Source organism: Camelus bactrianus, chromosome 16, assembly GCF_048773025.1.
Source record: "Camelus bactrianus isolate YW-2024 breed Bactrian camel chromosome 16, ASM4877302v1, whole genome shotgun sequence".
NCBI lineage: Eukaryota > Metazoa > Chordata > Mammalia > Artiodactyla > Camelidae > Camelus > Camelus bactrianus.
Genome location: NC_133554.1, coordinates 3755385 through 3782921, shown reverse-complemented (window position 1 = coordinate 3782921; position 27537 = coordinate 3755385). Strand labels below are relative to the sequence as shown.

The following is a 27537-nucleotide window of genomic DNA, read 5'->3' as shown; positions in this document are numbered from 1 at the left end:
ACACAGACCAAATGGCTCTCTCCAAACTTCTGCTCTGGTATCCTTGTACAACATTATTTGTCTCTATTTATTATTAAAAATATTTTCCCGCTGTCTCATATGGAACAGCTTTTGAAGACTCCCGTGAGCCGCAGCTGGGAAACTCCTTCTTTGAAGTGCCCCACTGATTCATCTCTTGTCAGTGGCAGGCTCTTCATGCTCAGACATTTTATACTTTTCACAGTTATTTCAAAATCCATTTCACTTGACGTAGCATCAATTTATCATTCTGCACACACTCCTGTTTCTCTTGTCCCTCATTTCTCTCACTTTGGCATTCTGTTAAGTTCATCAGAGTACTTCTTTCCTCCTCCTTTTCCTTTCAAACTGCATTGTGGAGCCTAGAAAGACACTGAAAAGCCCACTGCTTTTGAAGGTTCAATCCGGTTTTTCCATGGACCCCCAGCTAGGCCCAGAGTTTACAAAAGTTGGAGACGGAAACTTACGAATCTGCCTAAATAATAAGACCAACTGCTCTCAGATATAAATCTGAAAGTGGGTGGTTCGTTGGAGAACATCAGCTTGGCCCTGTTTAGAATCAAAGGCAGCTTCTGTGGTTGGTCCGCCTGGTTGCTAAATGCTGTTCTCAGTGGACCAGCTCTGCACCTGGGCGAGATTTGCGTCGGGTTGTCTAGGTGTGAGAGAGAGCAAGATGATGATCCTGGGGTTCTGAAGTGGCTTCAGATTCAGCAGAGCATTCCCTTGAGGCAGCTACACAGAGGGGCCTTTTATTTCTTAGCTCATTTTAGCTGAGTATTATCACGTGTATTTGACTTAATCAGGAAAAAAACCTGTCATGATGGAAATCCGGGTAGTTGATATCTCAGGATCTTTCTCTTAGCAGCTAGCAAGACAGTGCCGCCTAAGCTGCATGAATTGTACGCGGCAGTCCTGTCATTGTCGTTCGTATTCGTCAAACTCCTTTGGCCTATTTATTTTCCTCTTGGAAATCTGGTAAGAGGCTCATTGGCGAAAAGAAAAAAAAGGAAAAAGAAAGAAAAAAAGAGGAAAAAGAAAGAAAAAAGAAAAGGAAAAAGAAAGAAAAGGAAAAAGAAAGAAAAGGAAGGAAGGAAAAAAAAGTGCAGCCAGAAAGAGAGCCAGACCCTCTCTTTCAGAAACTACATGATGAGCTGAAGCTTAGGGCCTGAAAACAGTGATTTATATGGATTGCTGCCTTCATATATTTGTGAGTGTCTTTTAAATACAAAATTCATGCTTCAAAGTACTTTATGATTGTAGAAGTTATAATCCTATTTATACAATAATTCAGAAAAGAACATAAAGGAAAAATAACATCTTAATCCCTTTACAGTATTTTTATAAAAATGGAATTGCATCGCATATACAGGTCTTTTGGCTAATCCTGACTATTTTTACCTTGTACAAATCAAAAAGATGCTAACTATCCAATGTAAATATTCTAGTCAGATATAATGCAGGAAGTGAGATCTCCCCATATTCTGCCATCCCAATCATAAGCACTGCTCACGGGTTTGGGGGTCACTTCCTGACCTCTTACAATACACTGATTTGTCAGTTTCTTTGGCGTTCATTTCCCTGCACTGTAAGCTCTGCACAGAGAGGGTTTTGTCTGGTTTTACTCTTGAGCAGTGCTTGGACATGCAGTATATACTCAGTCAGGAACTATCCAGTGAGCGAATGGGCACGTGAGTGAATTGCTGATGACTCCCCAGGGTTAGGACAACGCTCGTAAATACTGTTTCAGATCTTTAATCATATTGTTATCAACACCTGAGAAAATAGCATATTTAGTTAAAAGGAAGAAGGAAAGGAAGGAAAAAAGACAGGAAGGAAGTAAGAAAGATGGGAAGCAAAGAAAAAAGGAAAAAAGCTTATTTTAATAAATTAGACAGGAAAATAGTATCGTGTAGATTTTAATTTATTTCTGATGAGGTCTTTTCTCATTTTCTCTATTAAATTATCTGGAAGGCCTTAGGCTAATCAACCTTCTGTGCTTTTTATCTTCTAATTTACAAAATTCAACTTTTATCTTTGTTATTTTCTTTCTCTGCGAAGTTTAGAATTTTTCTCTGGTATTTGAGTACTCAACCTGCCCATGTTGAATTTTTCTTCTTTAACTCTGAAACCATCTAATATTTTGATTTTGCTTTTGAGTACCTTTCTGACCACATACCGTAAATTTTGATAAGTACTATTTCCATTCTCTATATGTTCCATAGTTTTATTTTCTTTTATTTTTTCTCTTATTCAGTAATTATTTAGGATTTTAATTTTTCATTGGTTACAGCAAATGTAATTAAAGCTTTCTTTGTTATGAATTTATATTTCTATTGTATTTTTGTTAAGGAAATCTATATGCTTTTCATCTCTTGGAATTCATGAAGCTCTTATTGTCCTCAGATGATCAGTCTTTATAAATGTTCTGTAGATGTTGAAGAACAAATTGTGATTTTTATTTATAGTGCAGAAAATTAAATATTCTAAATGTGGTAATCCTTAAATTAGTAAAATCCTTATTGTGTTCATTTTTTGTCTAATTTCTCTGTCAAATCTAAAAAATATAAAAAGTCTCATAAGTATTGTGCCTTTGTTAATTTCTTAGTGTTTGCTTTATGTTTATAGTGATTGTAATTTGCTGTCTAAATATTCATAACGCGTATCTTCATTGTGGGTTATGTTTTGATTGACCTCTTTCTTTTCCTTATTAACATTTTCTCCTCTGTTGGACCAGGTCAAACAGTAGCTCCTATGCTTGAGGTAGAAGAGTAGTTACATTGGCTCCTGGTTGCAGTAGACATTGGAACAAGCAGTAGTGGAAGGTGTCACTTCCAGCTCCTCTCTTTCATGTCACCTCTGATTTATTAGAAAGACATTTGGTGGCCCTTGAAATGAATCTTAGTATCTTTTGCTGGATGCAGCTCCAGTGATCTTAAACATTTCAGAAGCTTCTCTAGAAATGCTTTTGAGACACAGTTCCTGGTGATGTGATTTTTCTTGGTTTGTTATGAAAGAAAATACATGTATTTTTGAAGAGAATAAAGTATGCCTTTGGGATTCAGGAATGGGAATAATCATATCAGATGGCAGGATGTTATGGCAGCAACTAGACTTAAGTGCAGGGATTAAAGCCGTCTTAGAATTCAGTGGAAAATTACCTTTTAAATTTAAGAATGAGGAAAGTAATCCCTTTCTTTAGTCTGTGAGTGGAACAAGTTGGAATTTAAAAGCTAGGCATGCAGGATAAGCTTCCCTCAGAAGTAACCTGTAATTATGAAATTCCAAATTTCTAATTGGTATGAAGGTGAAACCCTGACTCCCCACCATAACTGAAGAGTTTTGCTCTTAAGTTCTGGGTTACACTATTTGGGAAAAAAATAAAGTGGTCAGGCTGTGTCCCCGGCGTGAACATCAGAGTGGTAGATGGTGGTTACAGTATGTAAACGGGTAACATTTTAATCACTACAACCAGCACATACTTAATTTTGACCTCCATTAATTGCTTTTCCTTAGAAACACCTCAAACCTTCCCTTACTCCTATCAGTAACCATAAGATTTTCGCCATTACTCTCTAGAAATACTTTATAGTTTCTCTTTTCTAACCCAGAGTTTTTCCAGAGTGACAGATCCATCAAAAGAACATCTGAGAGTAGAAAGCCAATCATCTATCAAAGGAGAATTAACCAAAATTGAGAAGAAAGAAACATGAGTCAGTCTCATTTCAGATGCAGTCAGATCTGGGGACGATCTTACATTTGGTATTCGAAATATTTGGGCAATTCCCCATCCTTATCTCCATCCTTCTCTGTCAGATTGGAGGTCTGCCTGACGCATGCAGTACCTACCATCCACACTGAAGGAAATCCCAGTTCTTTGCAGTACTTTGAGAAGAAAGCCATCATCTTGACACACTATTTGTTATAGTGAAAAGCCTTTGTACAGCCATCTGTTTCTTATAAATGTGTTTATTTGTTCACCCCAGAGGAGCAGGGTCTTGGCTAAGCAGTCCCCAGTCACATAAGGAAAGTCATGATTATCATCAGAATCCTCAAGTGCTGATAATGAAAGTCATGCTGTTTAGTTTCTCCACTGTATAAATCAAGACACATACATCTCACTAAATGTTTGTTCAATGACTCATGTCCATGGATTCAATGTCTTTGAGTTTTTTCAGTCTCCTAAATTAGGTCCAAAGAAGAAAACGTGAATATTTTTTAATGTAAAGTTTATCTACGCATTATCAAAATAACTGGTTTAAAAGCGAAAATTATAAACATCTACTAAAGGCCAAGACAGAAGAGAATGGTATTCTCAAACATTGTCTTGGGGATGGTGAACTGGTTTGGCATTTTAGGAAAATAATCTAGTAATTTCAACAAAAAACCCACACCCCATCTACTAACTTGTGCACATTTAGTCTACAAAACAGGAGACTTAGGACTTAAAGATATTTAGCAGGGTGGTATGGTGGGCTAAGCAACTATTTGTTTTTCCCCAAAGATGAAAACCGAGTTGAGATTAAAACGGCTAAGTACTCCCACTTTCCCAGTTAAATGCTGGCACTTCCCTAGAGGCACAAGCGCTGCCAGGGTTGGGGCATGGGGAGGGGGGTGGGGGAAGGAAGCAGACCTTCAAATCAACCATAAAATTAGAGATTTTTTCCTCTCTCTTTTTTTTTTTATTAAAGTATAGTTGGTTTACAATGTTGTGTTAATTGCTGGTATGCAGCATAGTGATTCAGATATATTTATTTTCATTTTCTTTTTTATTATAGGCTATTACAAGGTATTGAATATAGTTCCCTGTACTATACAGTAGGGCCTTGTTGTTTATCTGTTTTATGTGTAATAGTTTCTACCTGCTAATCCTGAGCTCCTACTTTTTCCCTCCACCCCACCCCCCACCATTTTCCCCTCCTGGTAATCATAAGTTTGGAATGAATAAGATTGAATCTTCAGAACTCAAATAAGGCTGTCTTATCAAACAAAAAGCTACCAAATTGTGATGGTTTTTTTATAGAAAGGGGGTTTTGATAGAGTATAGTTGGGATTGGTTATTGGAAAAATAAAATTCTCCCATTTTTATATCTCAAGTGGATATACTGCTTTAACGATTATTACGCTGAAATGTACATGCTTATTTTGGGGAAGAAAGTATTTTTTCTGCATATATTTTAATCATTAACATGGTTTGCAGTACATTGGTAATTTTTTTTCCTTCTGGAATAAAAGTTTGGCCAAAAAAAGATACATGAAATTAATAAAATATACAGAGAACATGAATATAAAAATCAAAATGAAAGCTGGGAAGAGGCACAAAATACTGTTTAATTAATTTGGGATGTTTACTTGTAGATGGTTTAAATGAATGTTTGTGGAGTGTCTTCTATGTGCCACAAGCTGAGTTGGATGTTTCCACATTTAGTACATCTGGTGCAGTCAGAGATGCAGTACCTGACTTCACAGCTCTTTGTAGACAGAGTTTTCAGTGATTGCAGGGAAGAAACTTTGAAACATAATATCCTGAAATTTTAAAGTTGGTTTCTGTGAATTTCACAGGACAGAGCTCAAAAAATATATATGCATAGGACAGGAAGGAGGGGAAAAAAAATCAAAGAAAATTATGACCTCAGAAACCAGAGTTGGTTCTGCCTAAAGACTCATCTAGAGAAAAAAGTTAACCCATTTTTAATCAAAATCCCGGGACAGGGCTGTTGGTGACGTATTGGCAACAGTCAGCTGTATCACTTGAAGGCTATCCAAATTCTTCACCTCTTTTTCTTCTCCCTCTCCCTGCCTGCTCTTCTCAAAGTGAGGTTCTTTCCCTTAAAAACAAACACACAAAATGTCTAATCAAGGTCATACAGTTTGAATTCACATGGGGTCATTAATAAATTATCTACTTTGGAATGTAAACATCCTTGTTTGTCCCGTCTTGAATCTCCACAAGGCCACATCTGGTTGTATTGCTGACTAGCTTTGTTTATCCGGGGGTCCAGTTTTGACATCCTTGGCAATGATGGAACATGACCACAGGTCATGGGGTTCCAGATCTGAGGAGAGGGATTCAGACTTGAGGTTGAGAATGTTCAACCTCTCATCTTTCCTTGGCCAGGGACTCCCTGCAGCGTGAATCTTTTGTTGTGATTGCTTTTCCTCTACTGTGATCACCCAGTCCACCCTTCCCTGGTAGCCTGGGTAACCCAAATATTTGTTGTCTGCATATTCTCAAGCATCAGCTTTCTCTTGTCATCTTTTAAATGTTAGACATTTGAATATATATGGCTTGGTATATGTCAGTTCTCTCCCCCAAATCTCTAGAGTTAGGCAGATGGGGGTGGAGCGTTTCCTGTTGTCAAATTCACTTCCCGAGTCCCTGCCCCTCTGAATTCCCAGTTGCCCTGCCTCAATCACAGCTCCTACTGCTGAGGTCTCACTTCTGAGCTGCTCTGCCCTCCGCTAAAGGGTACATCTCTTCTCCCTCCTGCAGAACCCCACTCACATAGTGCTACTGTGTGAGTGGACGTGGGAGAGTTTTAATGATGTTTAGAGGGTGGGACGTGAAATTTGATGACAGAGAAGAAAACAATTTCCAATTTCATGGCAGACATGACAGCTTTATAAATGTATTGGCTACTTCCCAAAACAGGGACAGCCTTACTGGTTGTGTCCCTCTGTAGAGCCTTCTGCTGCGGTCTTTGTATACCAGTGGTTCTGTCTTGACTGTGTATTAGGATCTCCTAACAATTTGTTAAGGATCCCAATGCCCAGGCCTTACCCTAGACCAAATTAAACAAGAATCTCTTGGGGTGATTCAGCAAAGTTTGAGAACCACTGCTCTAGATACTTCTTACATTTCCCTCTCATCTTTTCTCAGATCCCTGAAGTCCTTCTCTCTCCAGGTTCCCAGGGAAGCCAGATACTCCTCTTATTTCATTAGGAGCAATTCAGGTATCCTATGTGTGAAGGTGGGTGCCTGTGTTTGTATGTGTGTGTGTGTCTGTCTATACAGACATCTATGCTTTTGGTCTCATACCAGCTCATCCATGCTGTGCCCAAGGGTTTTCATTTTCTTCTCCATAAGTTTTCCCCAAAATAGGCTGAAGCAAAAGAACCATTTCCCCTAAAGACAAATTGTCACCGGCTGAGAAAGCAGACACATTTGCAGTCAGTTTTTGCTTAAATGGCATTTTTTCCCTTAACAGTATATATGGAAAAAGTCCTTTGAACCCCTTGATAATAAAGGGCTTTGTACATCTAAAAACTCTCCCTGTGTGTACAGTGCCTAGCTCTACTTCCTTGGGAGATCAGAATTTCCTGCTGCCCAAGCAGTGTGATCTCAGAGAAAGCTGTCCTCACCCCAGACTCACAAAACCAGACCCTCCAAAGTGAGACCCAGGGCACTCCTGCACTGGTGTCTGGGGCTGGGTAAAATGAACTGTTAAGTCCTTTTGATCTTTAACTCCTAAGAGTCTGATTTCCCCGCACGTGGGAGGAGAACCTGGCGTGAGCTGACCCACAGGTGTGAACTTGCCTAACCTCTGCTCTCCACATCTGTTCTCTTTGCTTTGGTGTTATTTCGCGTTTTAATGGACATTTTTATTGAGAATTGGAGGAGAACAGATGCCAGTGAGAAAGTTTGCTTTTTTACAGCTTCATCTGTCCTAGCTTGTCCCATCACCCAAGACTTGGTTTTTCCAGAACAAACAGTATCTTCAGCCTCTACATCCAGGTGCTTTGGAGGTCTCATGAAGATGCCAGAGAGTGGCTGTGGGTATGGTTTTGGAGGGCTAATTACTAAAGCAGCTAGAAGCTGTCCAAGACACAGGATTCCTTTGGTTTGTGGGACACCTTGTGCCTTCTATGTTGGCAATATAGGTGGTCTTCTAAAATCTTAAAAAAAGGGTGGTTTTCTTTTTCATAAACCATCAGTTCACAGCTCAGGAGTTGCAGAATAATGCTGCCTTAATCAGCTGTTCGATGTGTTACTAATAATGGTGTTTTAATGCCAGTATTTGTGATTATTTATTTTTAAAAATATATTTGAGTTGATTCGAGGTTATTTCTATATTAAAAAAAAAAAGCTGTCTCACTTGGATTCCAATATGCTTCCCTGAGCCTGACAGAAAGGCATGGAGTTACAGCGCATGCTTGGGGGGTCCTGCATAACTTGGCGCTGGCCCGCGGTTACAGGTCACACGTGACATCCATCATGTGTGTGGGGGAGAGAGGGCTGGGAGCTGTTGGGATAATTAATGCAGTAAGAGGCAGTTAAGTTCAAGAAGATGCTGTGAAAATTACATGAGTGATCATCTTCTCTCCACTACAAGCTGTTTCCTTGTTTGGGTTAGAGTTTCTCTACCTAGGAAATTATATTCTTTGTTTTCTGCATTCAATAGTAGTTTATCCACAGCCTTCTAGATGTGTGTTTGCTTTACTCTGCGGCTTGGGCATGACACTAAAACAGTCACTGATGAGATTCTCAGAGTTTAATTGATTGCTAGGTAAATCTTTTCTGGCCAAAATTGTAGAGCCAATAGGACAGGGTTTTGCACAATCTTGACTTAAGTACTTGTTGATGGAATAACTAAATGGAATAACTTACGACATGTGGCACACAAAATGCAACATGAGGAGGCTGTTTTCTGAAAGCGCAGTGTATTCTTATGTTCTTTCATCCTCGCCCCACCAATCCACACCTTGGGTCAGTTTTCTTAAATTTCTCTTACCGTCAGGCAAGAAAGTGAGATTCTTTGATAAATTGCTGAGGTTTCTGCAATCAACATGAGAAAAATTAAGTTGCCATTGCCGGCGTGGAGCAACCCCAGCCCAGCCCCTGCACGGGTGCGGGTCCTGCGTGCCCGAGTGCGCCCTGCCTGCACGGGGGTGCTCTTGCAGAGCCAGGTGTCCTCCCTCTCCCATGCACTGCAGGTTCTATTTCTTGACCTCTCTCAGTCTTTGAGAGTCTGGGAGGAAAGGCTCCTTGAACTCACCTCTGCTGCTTTCATCCGCATCCCTGATCTACTTCTTCTGTGTCCCACCCTGACTTCTCTCTCTCTCTGCTTCCAGCCATCTCCTGTTGCTCTTTGTCTCTCAAAAAACCCCTGGCTTCTTCCCTCATCCCTATTCCTTATCTCGGAGCCTGAGACACCTAAATCAGTATCAAGAGATCATGTGTCCTGGAGTCTCAGCCCTCTGTGTCCAAACAGACACTTCACCTGGAAGACCTACTGTGATTTTAAAATCAACGCACTGTGAACAGGGGTCCCCACCACAGCAGTTAGCCTGAGCGCATCACAGAGGCTCTGTCAGAGGAGCAGAGGCCCTAGGTGGGAATAGAAGGAGGGGCTCGTTATGGGGTTTGGACTCCAACACATGGAGAAAGCTGGTTAAGCAGTTTGTGGCATCTGCTGCTTCCGTCTCTGGTGCTGGAGCTTGAACTGAATAGAGCGAGCAGCTGGGAAGGAATGATGGTGTGAAGCATGAGAGAGAAGGGCGGACTGGAGCCCACGTCTTTCTCTTGCTCCTCTAAGCAGCCAACTTTAATGATGTTGACATGCTGGAGATCCGTGCCATGGGCTCAATACACAGCTGGTCCAGGAGTCAGAGAAGCTGCAGGGAGAGACCTGGCAACGTGCAGTTAGCTGCTGCGAACACCTGACGTGGCCGATCATAAACATAGGTGCTGCATTATTTCTACCTTCCAAAGCTCACATGAGACTCTCTTGGGGCATCATAATGGGAAGAGACTTCTAAGAAACTATTTGTCCTTTAGTCATGTTGACTGAGTGCAAAGCCACCCCTCCAAGCTCTGTTACTGTTCCCTCCACATCATTTGTCACTTTGCTGTCAAGCTGAGTTTTGGGGATGTTGAGTTTTTATTTAGCTGCCATGCTATTTAAAAACTTCCATTGGTCTGACACTGCCCAGAGTGGTGTTTTCCCTTTTTGGGGAGATTTCAGGTGTTCTGTGGAGGGACACTGAGGGTCTCAGCACAGTGAGCCCTGGGCCCTCATCCCTGCCTCAGCCAGAACAGTTTTGCCTTTATCTGCTGTAAGTATTGGACTTCCTAGGAAGATTTCATTTGTAGAAGACCTACCTGTTGGTGTTAAAGAAAACAAAAGAAAAAAAAAAGAGAGCGAGAGACACAGAGAAGGAAGGAAGGAAAGGAGAAAGAACCTACTAGCCCAGAGGATCAAGTTCTTACCCCTGCAACTGCCAATTCTCCTTATTTACCAGCTTTGTCTCCTGTTACTAACCCCAGTGGGAACTGTCTTCATTAGTGTGACCGGGTCCCTTGGCTATCTCTTAAAAGTCTGTGTTCATTACCAATTTTATACCTCGACTTTTTTTTTTTTTTTTAAAATTAGATTGACTAAAAAAAAAATCCCTTGGTTTTTCCTTAAGCAACTGTAGACCAATGTTGTCTCTGAGTCAGGGTAGAGAAGTGCAGACTTGTCTCCTAGGAGAGAGGGGAGGATGACAGTGGGGTACCACTCACTTTACTTAGACAGACACATATGCACTATGCATTGGTTATAGTTTTATATTAAATTTTTAATGTAAATGACTATCTAAATTTATATGTAAATGGCCATGTCCTCAAAGTAGATAAAGATTATTAAAAACATGTCAGAAACCATTTAGAAGAAAAGTAACGTTAGTAGCATCTATTCAGTGCCTCTTACGCACCAGGTCTCAGAATTTTCCCCTCGTTTAATTTTTAAGGTGACCCCAGGTGTAGGAGTCATGAGCCTCATAGAACCAGTTTATGGAGGAATCTCAACTCTTTGTGGGAGAAGCATGAAGCAGTTTTATTTTTTCTAATAACCTCCCCAACCACATTCTGTATCCTGGGCACTGAGGATGTTTAATGACATCTCAGCTAGATTCTATGCCTTTTGGGTCTCTTTTGGTTTTTTGAAGTGTCTCATTTGAGTTCTGAAGAATCAGTCCTGTTTATTTAAAGCCTTCAATCTAATGCCTAGTAACCTCTGTCTTTTCCCTCCTGCCTGGGTGGGCTAAACCTGTGGGCTGCAGTGGCTGATGCAGAAGGGGTGGGCTGGGTGGTCTGAGCTCTCACAGCTCCCCTTCCCTCTCTTCCCTGCCCTCCTCCTTCCTTTCCAGTTGTGGTCGGAAGGAAAGAGAAAAGACAGAAACCCTTTTTACTGAATGCTCTTAATGAGGTCATAGTCCCTGTCTTGGAGAATTATATATGCTGTTTTAACTCATTTCTTTGGACTCTGCATTATGAGCGATGACTCTAACCTGCCGATTTGACAAGGAACTCATCCCAGGCAATTCTCTTATGTATTTATGGTTCCTTCTAAGATCCTGCTTCTAATGAGAAAAAGGGAAAGGGTGTGAGGCTTTGGCATTTCTTGCCCTCTATGACAGTATACCACGGAGTCAATGATGGCATTTACTGAGTCACTTAACAGATGTTTACTAAACACGTATGTATGATGGATACCATTCTGATACCAGGTGTGAATAATGCCAAAAATAAAACCTCACATGCATGTAGAGAGGTAAAAAAAATTTCAACTCCACTACTCAGATATACAAAGAAGAGGACAGCCTTTTTGTTTTCTATATAACCAATAGAATTTTCTAATGAGGGCCTATCCTGCTGTCTGTTGGCTGGAGGCAGAGGGTGGTATTTAACTTACCAACTAATATTTCAGTGTTTGGGGACTTGAAGTCTTTTGTTTTATTCAGCTTTAACATGTTTTTTATTGAGTTATAGTCATTTTACAATGTATCAAATTCCAGTGTAGAGCACAATTTTTCAGTTGTATGTAAACATACATATATTCATTGTCACTTTTTTTTTCGCTGTGAGCTACCACAAGATCTTGTATATATTTCCCTGTGCTATACAGTATAATCTTGTTTATCTATTCTACCTTTTGAAATCCCAGTCTGTTCCTTCCCACCCCCCGTCCCCTTGTCAACCACAAATTTGTATTCTATGTCTATGAGTCTGTTTCTGTTTTGTATTTCTGTTTTGTTTTATTTTTTAGATTCCACAGATGAGCGATCTCATATGGTATTTTTCTTTCTCTTTCTGGCTTACTTCACTTAGAATGACATTCTCCAGGAACATCCATGTTGCTGCAAATGGCGTTATATTGTCGGTTTTTATGGCTGAATAGTATTTCATTGTATAAATATACGACCTCTTCTTTATCCAGTCATCTGTCGATGGACATTTAGGCTGTTTCCATGTCTTGGCTATTGTAAATAGTGCTGCTTTGAACATTGGGGTGCAGGTGTCATCCTGAAGTAGGGTTCCTTCTGGATATAAGCACAGGAGCGGGATTCCTGGGTCATCCGGTAAGTCTATTCCTAGTCTTTTGAGGGATCTTCATATTGTTTTCCACAGTGGCTGCACCAAACTGCATTCCCACCAGCAGTGTAGGAGGGTTCCCTTTTCTCCACAGCCTCTCCAGCATTTGTCATTTGTGGACTTTTGAATGATGGCCATTCTGACTGGTGTGAGGTGGTACCTCATTGTAGTTTTGATTTGCGTTTCTCTGATAATTAGTGATATTGAGCCTTTTTTCATGTGCCTATTGATCATTTGTATGTCTTCCTTGGAGGATTGCTTGTTTAGGTCTTCTGCCCATTTTTGGATTGGGTTGTTTGTGAAGTCTTTTAGTACTTATTAGATCTTTTGGGGATAAATGCTCAATCTATCAGTTTATCTCCCCTACTTCTGTCCATACATATGGGGACACTTGGGTGACCTCCTGGGCATGTCAGGAGGGGCCTTAGAGCCACGTGCTGACCTTGCATCTGGATGGTGTAGTTTGTCGATGAGGACTGACCATTTGTGGTACCTTATGGGTACCCATGGCTGCAGCTGATGGTCTTGGTTCTTTACCTCTGGTGGCTAATTCCTAGTATTCTGTGTCTCCATTTCATATCTGAGTGGACACCAGTCCCCTGATGCTTTTAGTATGTTGGCATCATCACTGGGGATGCAGAAACTTCTGGTTCTCCGCCCACCATATTTAGAACATGGGCTACTTTCGATAGAGGCTGCTGAAGTCCCTTTTTCTAATTGTCCTCAGCCATCAGTGCTGCACCATTGATGATTGCCCCCCCTCCCCGAAGCGTGTGGTCTCCTGCGGGGCCCAGCAGGGAAGAGCGGGGCACTAGTCTTGATGTTCCAGGGTTCCCCACGCTTATACGGACAATTCTGCAACCTCCTCTCCTGAGCCAGCCCCAGGGGCACGAGGAGGTGCTGCGTCTGCTCTGCTGGCCCTGCCTTGCTGCTCTTTTCCTTCCCGTGCCCCTGCTTTCTGTCACGTGAGACTTGCTGTACCCCCATCCTCCTCCTTCCTGGGGACAGGGGGCTCTGTGGCTCCATGGATGGTGCAATACAGGGAGAGAGAGAACTTTCCATGTATTCTCTCCTTTGAAGGTCTTTAAGACTGTAAGAAAATATCAGTGAGTTTAATAAAAGGAATTTTGGAAAGGAGGACAGCTTTAAGCCTCTGTAAATTCTGTTGTTCTAACACTTCAGCCAACTCTGGGGAAGACCTAATATCTCCAACCAGTGAATTACTGAGTCAGATGTGTTGCTTCTGTGTCCCCAAACACAGACGCTTACATACTCTTGGAGCAGAAATCTGTCCTGAAATGCATTTGAAGCTGCCTTTTCAAAATTAAAATTTACAGATGGTGCAGTTAGAGTTCCAATGACGAACAAGTTCCTGAAGTTGTATGAGCAGAAATTCAAAGTATATCCTCAGGTAAAGGGTTAAATGAAGGCATTGTTTTGTTTTTGCATGTGAGATAGGTAGAAATCCAGTATTGGCAGTGCATGCTATTCCTGTTACACAGCAGCTAAGGTTTTGGATTAAACTGAGGGATGGAAAGTTAATTTTTAAAGGTTTAGGCTATTCACAGGACTAGGACTAAGAGATTGATAATGAAATAAGTTTAACAAACTCCAGAAAATGGGTGTCTTAGTGAATTTTATAAGCTCAAAGGTGTAAGAAGTTCAGTTACTCTTTGTAGATATCCATTACTTACAAAGATGTGGTTTGCTTATGGCTGGTAGGAATTTAGTTAAATTCTGAGATCAGCTTCCTTATGTACACTGGAGTAAATTCTTATAAATGCTTCTGTGTAGCTTTATGAGGTGTGTAATAGAATTTGCTATGTGTTGCCATAGTCCTTGTCCTCAAAGAATTTCAAAACTTAGGGAAGAGATAAGCCATTCAACCAAGATTAAACCACATGCTTTGATTATTTCATGTCCAGTGCTGGTTTCTGGGGGTTCTGTGGGGCTGGGGCATCAATGGTTTCCAAGCATGTGGCATCTGAGATTCACTGAGTGAGGTTAGTTTGGGAGAAATTATTCTAGGTTGCTCTTTCAATAATGGAGATAAAACTACCTGCTAAAAGCTAAGGAGCAAGGAGATGAGCACCAGTGTTTTATGTCAGCAAATGAGAGGAAATGTGAAGACCACCCCTGCCACCCTCTCATGGTTGACACACTGGATAGAAACAGAGAGCAAGTTTCAAAGAGTGGCTGGGCCCAGTCGCGATGGACAGTGGTGGCAGGCCAGTGCAGTGAACCGCTGAAGTTGAGGGCAGTGTCTGTTGTAGTGTCTGCTTGAGAAAGCAAAGGCATTTTAAAAGGAAAATAAAACTGTGGAGTCAGTGATTACACAGCTGGAAAGATGCCAACGCATTTCATTTCGAGTTTGTCACAGATACCAACTTCCATGCAAAAATGTTTTGACCTAAATTTTATTCTATTCTGGGCACTACCAACTTACATAAAAAGCACACTGGTTCAAAGGTATAAAAAAAAATCTAACTAGAAATGTCTTGCAGTTCTTAACAAGACACTCAGCTGGAGTGGGGAGAGTTTGATAGTAGCTGAGATGAATGAAAGGATACATTGGGAGGCATTTCAAAGGCAAAGTGTTGGTTCTTATCAGAGAGCATAGAGGGGATAAAGAAAGTATATTGAGTTTTTGAATAACACTAAAATTTCAAAATTGTTTGAAAAGCAGAAGAGAAAGAACATTTGGATTGTGGAACAGATTTTAGGGGAAGAGAAAATGAACTGCTCTGGGACTTTTCATAGGAAGTGATGTCAGAGTGTAGTTGATGGATGTGGTTGATGACGTGAACACTGAGGTGAGGGGTCAGGACTGAAGAAAGAGATTTGGGTCCTGAAGGACTGTGGTAGGCTGAATCATGCCACCCGAGGTGTTCACATCCTAATCCCTGCAACCTGCGCACTTTACCTTATGTGGCAAAAGGGGTTTTGATTTTGCAGGTGGGATTGACTTAAAAGGATCTTGAGATGCCTTATTCCATGGACCCAATATAACCATAAGGTCCTTACAAGGGAGATAGAGGGGATCAGAGGGAAGTAAGAGAGAAAATGATGGAAGCAAAAGATTGAGTCATGTGAGGACGGAGTCAGAAGACAATAAATGCAGGCAGCCTCCAGAAGCTGAAAAAGGTGAGGGAACAGACTGTTCCTTAGAGCCTCCAGAAGGATCCAGCCTTGTCAATGTCTTGACTTCAGCCCAGTGAGACTGATTTCAGTCTTCCAACCTCTGAAACTATAAAATCATAAATTTGTGGTGGGGGGGAGGGTACAGCTCAAGTGGTAGAGTGCATGCTTTAGCATGCACTCGGTCCTGGGTTCAATCCCCAGTACCTCCTCTAAAAATAATAAACCTAATTACCTCCCCCCAAGTGAAATAATAAATTTGTGTTGTTTTAAGCCATGAAGCTTGTGGTCATTTGTTAAAGCAGCCACAGAAAATTAATACATGGTCCTAGTTAACACTGGACGGAGTAGACCCTGTAACTGAAGAATGTCCTTTCCAAGGCTTCCAGAATCTTTCGGTTCTGTTTCTATAGCCCACGGTGGTGTGGGGAACCATGCAATCCCACTAAGGTTACCCAAGTGCAGAACCATGCCCAGGCTTCATAAGAACGTAAATGATCTGCTATGATCTTTTCTCTTTTTAAAGGATTATGGTTTAGAAGGTATTTTTACCCATTTTAAAATGATATTTATTTCTATTTTGGACTGATTGTTCTGCATTATAAGATATCTTCCCAGCATAAGATTTTAAGTTCTTGAGTCAGTGTTTCACAAGTGTGTCCATGTGTCCCTGGGTGTGTCTGTGGACATATTCTTGGGAGTTTTAAGGAGTCTATACATTACTCAGGTTTGAAGGACGCTGAAATACTTATACACTAAATGAACAAAGGGATGAAGGATGCTTCCAAAACAATCAGATAGTGAATTCCGTGAGGTGGGGAAAGCGTAGAGCATGTTGTTGGGTGATGTGGAAATCAAAGACCTAACGGGCATATTTAATTTTTCCCATCTCAAGATGTGACAGTTATGTGGACATGGCCTTGTAGCGCTTTTTCTTTCTTTCTTTCCACTTAGAGTATCTTTTACTATACAAAGTGCAGGGCAGCAGCATGGGCTGATATCGCAGCACCAGACTACATCTTGCACCTATTATCAGTCCTGGCTGATGGTAACAAGTGGATGGCGGCCTCCCCTTTCAGGCCCCGGCAGAGGGCACAGCACTGTTTCAGATCACCTGAAGGGCGCCTGGGCGCGCCTCTCCCAGCACCTGACGGGGAGGGGTGGAGGCCCAAGAATAATTGCCGTGTCACTGGCATGTGATTTATTGCCATGCTTAATTATGTCTACAGGGCACCATCTGGAGACCCAATTTGGGTTCTTTACGAACAAAAATTAAAGTCAAAATGTACCTTCTTCTGAACTCAACTGAGTCCCACTTTGGACTTCTCACACCTGGAGAATATTACCCTCTGCTTAGTCCCCAGACCATATCCTAATTGTTTTAGTTCAGAGGGTCCCAGACACACAGAGGAAGTCTCGCTGTGGAGGCTGTGGGTTTCCCTCTCTCAGACCATGCTGTCCAAGGGATGAAGCATGTAGAATGTTCGTATTATACCAAAGACTCAGCAGTACAGTGAAATCACCTTCAGCCCATTTCTAAATTGTTATGGCCATCAGCCAAATGTAGTATTGCATTGACTGGCACTTGTTGTTTTCTAATTATCAATTGGCTTATAATTGTCCCCAGAATATTTGTTTAAAATGGATAATGGCAAATCAGTACAGATTGTTTTTTAAAAACTATTACTCAGTTTTCAAATGTTTAATCTATTCTAGGAATCTTTTTTTAAAAAAACATATTACCGTGAAGAGTTGATTTAAGAAATACACATTCCTTTCAATTAAAACCCAGAGCATTAATCAAACGTTTGACACTATAAATGTTTCCAATTAACATCTAGCTTAAAACCACATGTGGTCCAAGTGAAATTCAAAAGATCTATCTGTACAGGTGACCTCAGAGAAACCATTAACACATGGCTGGAGACAGCAAGAAACATTCTCCATTTGTGAGACTAAGATAAAGAATCAGTTTATGACTGATTATTACTTGAAACATCCCTTTCAGATGTGGGCTTCCTAAACTAGAAGTTTAGGAAGTTTCTCACAGTGTCAAAAAGAAAAGTAAAAAATATATACATATACATATGTATATGTATATATATATGTATATGTATATATTTAACTCAGACATAAGAAAGAATGAAATAATGCCATTTACAGCAACATGGATGGACCTAGAGATTATTATACTAAGTGAAGTAAGTCAGGCAGAGAAATATAAATGTCATATGATACCACTTATGTGGAATCTAAAAAAATAATACAAATGAATCTATGTATGAAACAGACTCACAGATATAGAAAACAAACTTATGGTTGCCAAAGGAGGAAGGGGTGGGGGAGGGATAAATTAGGGATTTGGGATTAACAGACAAACACTACTATATACAAAACAGATAAACAACAAAGATCTACTGTGCAGCACAGGGAACTATATCCAATATCTTGTAATAACCTATAATGGAAAAGAATCTGAAAAAATAGATATATGTATAATTGAATCACTCCTGTACACCTGAAACCTTTAAAATCTACACTTCAATTAAAAGTTATATATATAACATACAGAGAGAGAGAAATGAAGTTAGGAACCATCCCACAATCCAATCTTGATTAACAGCTAGTAGGTCCAACACTGTCAAAGACAGAGGTTGTTCACAGTACGGGCTTCATCAATAATCTTACGGCTAAGAGAAATTTTCCAAGCAGCGCTTTTTCACTTTCTGCTGCAGAGGTAGCAAACTCAGATACTTACAGGGCCCAAGTAAATAAATGAAAGAAATGGGATGTCAGACTGTAGTGTCAACCACAGTAACCTGGAGAGCATGCCTCCTGTCTGGATGTGAGAGCTACCACCCAGCTCTAGCCAAGTGCTCTCCTATGAAAATGGAAGCCCAGTTGGACCAAACATACTGATATTTCAAGAGAAGCCAGGATTGAAGCTTTTTAATAGGAACGCATGAATTTTACATGATGGCAGTTAATTCAATTGAAAACAATAGCATAGACCTCTTTGCGGCTAATTTGTGACCTTCGTGTCTGCTGCATAGTCAGGAGCTGGGCTACTGTGGTCAGAGGCAGTGAAGGGCACAATTTGGATGAAAGTGAATCCCTTTCAGTAACATGTCAGCACAACATCAGCCTTGGACGGCATTCTCTGGCTAGCTCACTGTGAATCCACCAGCTAGCTCCCAGCAGAGAAAGACAGAGTACATATTTTCCAAATAATTTCTCAACTGATCGGTCAAACTTAATTGTTAAATTATTCCAGGTGTGCTATGCAGGGGGTTATTACAACCATAAGGAAAATGGTAACATTAAGACATGCCCATTTGCCCAGTGTCCTGATGAATTGCATTCTCTCTCTCCTGTCTCCCTGCAGCCTGTCGACAGCTGGGCTTGTCAATCCAGTTGAGGGCTGCCGGCAAACACCGAGGGCCAGGCTGCTGTGGATGGAAAGGTACATATTTCTCCTTCTCTCTCTCTCTTTTTTTTTTTTTTTTGGTTCTTCAAATATTTTTCCAAAAGAAAAAAAGAAAGCAGAAGATGACCATAATAAGATAAATGCCTGGCAGGTTACACACAGTAAAATATTGGACACTCAAACAATTTCAAGACCCAAAGAGCCATTACATTCATGTCTGATTCTTTTTTTCCTTGTAAGATGCAAGACCAAGGTTTGTATATCTTTGAGAGAAATTGTTCAATGGCTTTAAAAATAAGAAAAGATGATAATTTCAGCTTATTTAAGGGGACAGTTCAGTTCATAACCACAGCCAGAAGGCGTGGATTCTAGTTTTGTTTTTCTTCCTCACTAGCTATGTGACTGTTGAGTAATTTGCATTGACGGGATCCAGAATTAACCACTGTGGCATAAAAATGATTTTGAACTTGAAGGAGTTTAAGTTCCTGAAATCCCTTATCACCTAAAAGCAGAGGCCTCCAAAAGAACTCAGTGTCATAAAGCCCCTTTTTGGGAGCAAGTCTAATTTTCTCCTCTCTGAGAGGAGAAGTCAGTATCACACCCAAACAGACATTTTTCACAAAACCAACTATCTCCCACCTATTCTCCAACGGCCTCATTTATTTTCCCCCAAAATCATTTGTTTTCCCATAAGTGCCCTTGTCACCCTCTTCCTAACCTGTTGAGATGGTATACAAGCCCCCAATTCTAACTACCCCTTTGAGTCACATTTTTCTGTGAACTCCTGCATTTATATATGTATGTAGATAAATATTCTTTAGTCTGTCTTTTGTCAGTTTAATTTGCAGGACCCCAAGGACAAACCTAAGAAGGTAGAGGAAATCATTTTCCTCCTCAACAGCATCATTTTTTTCTCACTGTGGTTTTGATATGCATTTCCTAATGACTAGTGATGTTAAGCATTTTTTCACGTGGATTATCAGCCATTTATATAAAATAATTTGCCCATTTTTAATTGGGCTCTTGGGTTTTTTTTTTTTTTTTTGGTAAGAGTTCTTTATATATTCTGAATACTAGACCCTTTTAGATACATGATTTGCAAATATTTTGTCCTATTATGTGGGTTGTCTTTTCACTTTCTTGATAGTGTCCTTTGAAGCACGAAAGCTTTTGTTTTGGTTGAGGTTGTTGGGAGGGAAATTTTTCCTCTTCCAACTTGGACCCAGTGGTCCAGGGCATGCAGTTAGCTAACAATAGACAGATTAGCAAGGGGAAAAAATAATCAAGGTTTATTTATGCCCTCAGTAGAGAGTAACTCCTTCAATAGCCAGAGATTAAAGTATTATATGCAAAACCTAAACAAAGGTCTTGTTTGTTTGCTTTTGTTTTTGCCTTTAGTGCTGCAGTGGGAAGGTATGAAAGTTTCTATTGGACTTTTTGGTGCTAATGGAATGATGTAGTCTGTCCCCATCTCAGCTGAATTCATAGGAAATTCCTTAGAGGTGAACAGCAGCTGTATTTTTTTGGAGGCTCTACTCTAGTCAGATAAGGGAAATTTAGATAAAAATTTTTTTCTGCATCTTCTTTGGCTCAAATGTTTTCAGTTAAAAATAATCTTTATACTATAAGAGGGTCTCCACAAGGTTTAATTCATCTTTTTTTATTCTTTATTTTTCCGTTGCTTGTGTTTTTGATGTGATACTGTTACTGAACCAAACTTGGGTCCACTCTCCTGCACCCAGTAAAGCCAATCTACTGACGCCAGGTTGTGGTGAAGGAAAGTGCAGTGTTTATTGCAGGCACCAAGCAATATGGGCAGCTAGTGCTCAAAAGACCTGGCGTTGGTCCTGGCACTTTTGATTTTTGTGGTAAAGGAGACAAGGCACTTGCATTGGCTAGTTGAGATAGATGTTTCTGGTAAGCAACGGAGCTCACGTGCGGCAACACCAGGGTATTCTATGGCACTGACTGTCTCTGGTGGTGCGCTGGTTGGAGCGCTCCCTTTTGCACTCAGACTTGGTCATTTGGCCTTGTTTCTGATACGGCATTGGTTGGGAATTTCCCTTTCGGGGTCTAGGAAACTGCGACCCTGAGAGATGGTTTTGCATTGCATTGGTTTCTTTGTTTGCTTGATGTTTGACAACATGGGCAGTGAATAATTAGGTATAGGTGATCAGAGCTCTGTTCTGTCTTGTAGTCCCCCAGGATGTATTTGACAGAGTTGGTAAATTTTCAGCTATGGTCCTATAAAAGGGAAGAAAAATGGATTTGAGATTTCTAGGTCTCCCGTCTTCCAGGCCAACCTGGACTAATAATCCTGTCTTTGCTCCAGACTCCATTTTGGTTTGTTTGGTCTCACTGTGCATTGGGCACATGAACTTGGGTATGACAACAATATCTACAAAAACATTGCTTATTCCAAGATTTTTACCTGTGTTTTCTTAGGAAAGCTTTACAATTTTAGCTCTCACATTTAGGTCTTTGTTCTGTTAATTTTCACATATAGGATGAAGTATGGGTCCAGCTTCGTTCTTTTGCATGTGGCTAACCACTGGTCCCAGTGTTGTAAAGGCTGTTCTTTCCTCATTGGATTATTTTAGGACCATTGTTAACTCATGCATTTATGCGCAATTGACTTTTGTACCTGGACTCTTAATTCTGTTCTGTTGATCTCTAGGCTAAGCTTTATACCAGTATCACACAGTCTCAATTACTGTATCTTTGCAGTAAGCTTTGTAGTCTATTACAGTGTTTTGAGAGAAGTTATTGTCAAGGTAAATTTTAAAACATTATTTTCTGTTTTTAGTAGATAATTTCCAGGTGATGGCTACATGTAGGCACCACTAGTTTCTCTTTCATATCTTTGATTTTGCATTCATAGCCCTTACGATTCTCTCACCAAGAATTCTAAGGTAGATTTCTACCGTGTTAGGACTTGGCTCCACCAAACTTCAAACCTGGGCTCATAGGTGTTACTGAAGACCTTTACAACAATTTTACACACAGAGATGCTTCCACTCTTTTATTTCAGTATTTTACTTTCAAAATGTTAAACTTTTCATTGCTAAATTTAATTGCTAAAGCCCATACTAAGGCTCATATTAAGTCATTCTAAGTCTTGGCAAATTTTTTTTAAAAGCTTACTTACTCTCCAGAGATACTATAGGTGATTCATTGAATAGTTACTCATGAGTAAATCTGTGGCTCTAATTATTCCACGTGGTTTTTGTAGAAATAACTTTTTTTTGAATTATAATTTACATGTTATGATTTACCCTTTACATATAATCAATTCAATAGCTTTTAGTTATAGTTAGTATATTTACTGAGTTGTGCAACTATCACCATAATCCAACTTTTGAACATTTAGAACATTTTCATCATCCCCATGAAGAGATCTACTCTTTTCCGTCACTCCTCATTCCTTCCCCACTCCCAGCCCTAGGAAACCACTCATTTACTTTCTGTGTTTACAGATTTACTTGACTTCCTAGGACCAGGTGCTGAGTCAGCATAGCTTAATGGTTAGCCCCTGGTTGGCCAGGAATTATATTTAAGTTCCCTGTTTTGAGCTGAATGTTTGCATCACCTCCCCTGACCCCAAAATCATATATTGAAGCCCTAACTCCCAGTGTGATGGAATTTTGAGATGCCTTTAGGAGATTATTAGGGTAAGATGAGGTCATGAAGGTGGAGCTGTCATGATGGGATTAGTGCCCTTGTAAGAGGAGACAGCAGAGAGGTCTCTCCCTTTCTCTCAGCCTGCACTCACACTGAGGAAAGGCTGGAAGAAGACACGGCATGAAGGCAGCTGTCTGCGAGCTAGGAGGGGAGCCCTTGCCACAATCTAACCATGCTGGTACCCAGGTCACAGGATTCCAGGCTGTAGAACTGTGAGAAAATAAATTTCTGTTGTTAATCCACCCAGTGTATGCTATTCTTTTATGGCAGCCCCAGATGACTGATACACCCCTGAGCAAGGAAGCTTTTCATCCTTGACTGTTGGATCTCTGTATGGCTTGGAAACTGCTTCCACAGTTCAGTCCCGTGTAGCCAGTGGCTGGTAGCTGTGGGATTCCCTCTCCTGTTGTTCATGAGAAGACATTGCCTTTGCTGTGCACACAGTCTACCCAGACCAAAATGATAGTGATTTTAGGTCTTCTTTGACTGTCTCTTACCTAATCTCCCCAATAAACTGCTGGCTTTTTGGTCTCTACTGGAATTGCCTCGAGCTGTTACTCACTGATAGCTGATTGCTCTATTGTTTTTAACAACTCCCTAGGGCACAGGTTGCTCTGTGGTCTTATTCAGATAAAGTCAGGCTCCTTGGGTTACTCAGACCACGCCTCCCCCACCCCTGTGGGATGGGACCTGGGAGAGTGGGATAGCTGCTCTTCACTGGGGGTCCCTTACAGAGCCCTCCCGCCTCTTCCCCACTGCAGACTGAGTATGTTGTCAGTAAAATCAGTTATGACAGTACCCAAAACCATTATTAATATTGTATTTTTAGAAAACTATTGAATATGATGGGAAATAGTCACATATTATAGGAAGGAAAATGTAGTGTAGTATTACGGTATAATACCTAACGGTACGAAGTGGCAAATATAGAATATATTTGTAGTTTTAAAACTTTTAATGTGGAAAGATCTATATCAAAATATTTGTACCTCTGTGCAGTATATATCCAGATTTACCTGAATTTTCTTCCCTTTTCCAATTATATTTTCAAATATTGCTGCAGTGAACCTTTGCAATAAAAACTCTAAAAGTTGTCATAAAAATACAGTGAGCCCCTTGAATACTCGTTAGTTCAGAAAGAAGCGGTGTAACAGGGCTTTCCTTTTCAAAAGGCTCCCAGCTGGGAAAGTCGTCATGTCAGTTGTTTCAACACCAACGGGCTTCCGTCTGAAAGGAAGCAAATCTTGAGAAGGGCCTTGTGTTCACAGACAGTGGTGCTCACTCAGAGACCCTTTTCTTAGCTTCTCCTCACCTGAGCCGTGCACGCTCACCTTTTGCTTAAGCAGAACGATCTCTCAGCCAGGAGCACATAGGTCTATTTAAACGATGACAGCAGTGCTTAGAATGAGACTTGGATGGATTTTCAGAGAACGTGTAATTACTCTTCTATAGTGAGTGGCATCTGAATGGGTTGATAGCTTAGGAGGGATGAGAGACTCTTCAAAGTTCTGACCACACAAATGACAGTGGTTCTGCTGAGGAGGAAAACAGAAACCAACAATTGTCCAAGCGGTCAGCTTTCAGCTTTGTGAGGACGGCGACCAGGCTTACCTTGCCTGTCACTGTCTTTGCGTGGCCAGCAGAGGCCCTGGCGTGCAATCAGTGCTGATGAGTATTTGTTAAGTAAACGAGCTCTGTTTTAATATAATACTATATATATATAATTGGAAAGAATGAATATACAAGAGAAGTGGAAAGAGGAGGCATTGAATAATTGGAAGAAAATAACCCAGAACAAGATACTAGAAAATCTTAAATGACAATTAAATATATGTTGGAAACAGAAGAATATCACAAAAGAAGTAGTCCCATTCTTGCAGGAAGATGGTATAATGTCAGCTGAGGATATGTTTCATGTATGCTTTCATTTGTTCATTCTTTCCTCTTCCTTCCTTCTTTCCTTTCCTTCCCTTCCTTTCTTCCTTCCTTTCCTCCTTCCTTCCTTTCTTTCCCCACCTGTCTTGTCCTTTTTTTCATTCCTTTTATTTAAAAAAGCATTTGAGGCCCATTCCACACCAGACACAAGTTAAAACACTGTACTTTCTCTTACAGTATCAATTTTACTCAAAGGTTTTTGGGAAAATTATGCCTCAGTAAGCCTTGATATATTTTAGATTGAATGAAAAAAGGGCACATGAATTACAAAACATATTAAAAAATCATATTTGCTTCCAGTGAATCCAGCTTCCTGTTCAACCTCTAGAAGACCATTTTGGACTCCTCACGATTAGGGATTCTTTGGTAGATACTTTTGGGAAGCACTGTTTGACATGAACACCTAGAAAGCATGTTGATCAGTATGTGGAAAACACAAAGCTTGGAGGGATGGTTTTAGGTTGTATGAAAGAATGAAGATTTAAAAAAGAGCCTGACCTTACCAGGATCAAAGTGAAAAGGTAAAAACTGTCCAATTATAATAAATCATTCACTCAAGGAAGAGATGGAGGGGGAAGGCATTCAGAGAAATTCACAAGAAAGGGGTTTTAAGTTGTACATCTTTAATATGCTCCAGCAACTGGATGGTGAGTCTAAAGAAAGGTTTATGTATCTCAGGCTAAATTATATGGATAGAGGGAAACTCCATTTTATTCCAACCACAGTAGGTGGATTATGTTTTCCTCAGAATATCATATTTTTTAAGAAAGCCATTGACAAATTTGAATATATTCAGAGAAGAGTGGACAAGACAATGACAAAGACGTGAAACCATGTTATATAGGGGATGGTGTAACTGATGAAGGAACGAATCTCATTGTCATACTAAGTGAAGTACGTCAGAGAAAGACAAATACCACATGTCACTTACATGTAGAATCTAAAAAATGATATAAATGAACTTACTTACAAAACAGAAACAGACTCACAGAGAAAACAAACTAATGGTTACCCGGGGGGAAAAGGGATGCGAGAGGGACAAGTTAGGAGTTTGGGATTAGCAGATATAAACTACTATCCATAAAATAAACAGCAAGGTCCTACAGTATATTCCCCACAGGGAACTATGTTCAGTATTTTGTAATGACCTATAATAAAAAAGAGTATGAATATGTGTGTGTGTGTGTGTGTGTGTATATATATGAACTGAATCACTGCTGTACACCAGAAACACACGGCATTGTAAATCAACTGTACTTCAATAAAGAAGGAAAGTTAAGGTCAGCGTGAAGGCAGTGAGGGCATTCTCAAACACTAGAGGGAATGTTGACTATTATTAATTGCTCTATAGCAATTTGGCAAGTATATTAAAGGCATAAAAAAAGTTAAAAAAAAAAAAAAGAAACTAATCTCAAACACTGTTGTGACTACCTTTGTGGTATTTCACGGACCACCATGCTGAGGTCACTAACAATCCTCAAAACTTAGTGAGTTCAAAACAAAAGTGCTTTTTTGAGAAAAGTAGAATATTTTATTCTCATTCATGCCACACGTTGGTCATGGGTGGTCATTTGCTCCACAGTCACTTGGGGACTCAGGCTGACGGAGACTCTGCCATCGTACACCTGCATCACCTGAACCACTTGTCTGTATCAGCCCCTATGGCTGCAAGAGACACTGTGACTGGAGAGTTGTGTGCAGGCTCTAGAAGGCTTCTGCTCAGCAGTAACATGTGACCCCACTGAGCTGCAAGGAGCCGGAAAACATGAGCCAGCCCCGGATCAATGTTTTATTTAACCTCTTATAAATTGCCAAAATTTTAACTTTACATTGCTTTATCTTCAACCCAAAGGATAATATCTAGGAAATCATGGGCCTGCTGTTATCTTTTCTCTAATATGTATTAAAATAAGTGACTTAGAAATATAGAAGCTCATTCACCTGTAAGTGTTTCACATACTACAAAAGGTGTCACTTTAGAGACAGAGGACCCTGCTGGGTGCGATCAACTGCAGGGAAGGGGAGAGGAACACAGCCTCTACGGGAGGGGCTGTGAAATGCTGTGGGATTCCTGAGGGGGTCACACTGCAGAACAGTTACAACCATGGTGTCCCCAGACGAGGACAGCCGTTCTGGTCTGGAAACGTTAGGATGGAAATGCATAAGAATTAATCCATGGCAGATTAATAATATAGTAGGAAAGAAATGCAACATAAAAATGAGTTTTAAAAATTGAGTTTTGACTTTCCACGCTTGGTATTTTTTTTGGTAACTTGTGTTAGTCATTTAACAAGGCTGAGTAATTGAAGGGCAAATAAACTTGGCTTGCTTAAAAATCATTTTGCTGTGATAATAACAATCACTGTAGTGTTACCACCTGCTGTGTTAAATTCTTTCCTCGCCTTATCCCTCTTAATCTTTTCAACAGTTATATAAACTGGATTCTATTAATAGTCCCATTTTATAGACGAGACGCCTGAGGCTAATTTACATTAAGGTACTTACCCAAGATCACAGAGCTAAAACTGAAACCCAGGTCTTCATCTAGAATCCAAACCTTTGAAAGGAACTCTTATTCTCAGCTTATTTTAGAGTCTTTCCTTTTAATGTTTCCATCATTTCTTTGTCTCTTAACTATTCTTTTTAGATGTAGGCAAGGTGTAAAAAACGTTAGTTCTAAGAGGACTGTTAGACAGATTTTCTGAGTGATTATTCTGTCTTGTTTCATTTTCTTACTTTCATATTTCTTTTTTCACTTCTTCTTTTTAACATCTTTCCCAGTCCGAAGCCCAGAATCAACAGGATCAAAAATCAAACAAAAATCTTGATCTTCCCTAAGGACACACGTGGGGGATTTGGGAGTCTCAGCTGTACAAATATGACGCCATCTTTAGATAAACTGCCTGGAAGGATGGGGGGCCCAGTCCCCGAGAGGTGCATGCAGATGTCGTGTGGCCATGCCTCTAGCCAGCTTTATTGTCTGACA

General features: G+C 40.3%; 1 long non-coding RNA gene across 2 annotated transcripts in view; it reads left to right on the top strand.

Annotated features, from left to right (window-relative positions):
- LOC123612080 (uncharacterized) overlaps positions 1-27537 on the top strand; it is a 249017-nt gene that overhangs the window by 48167 nt on the left and 173313 nt on the right. For both annotated transcript variants that reach the window (XR_012499357.1, XR_012499356.1), the window contains exon 2: positions 18894-18971. This is a non-coding gene — a long non-coding RNA (uncharacterized LOC123612080). The remainder of the gene's footprint in view (positions 1-18893; positions 18972-27537) is intronic.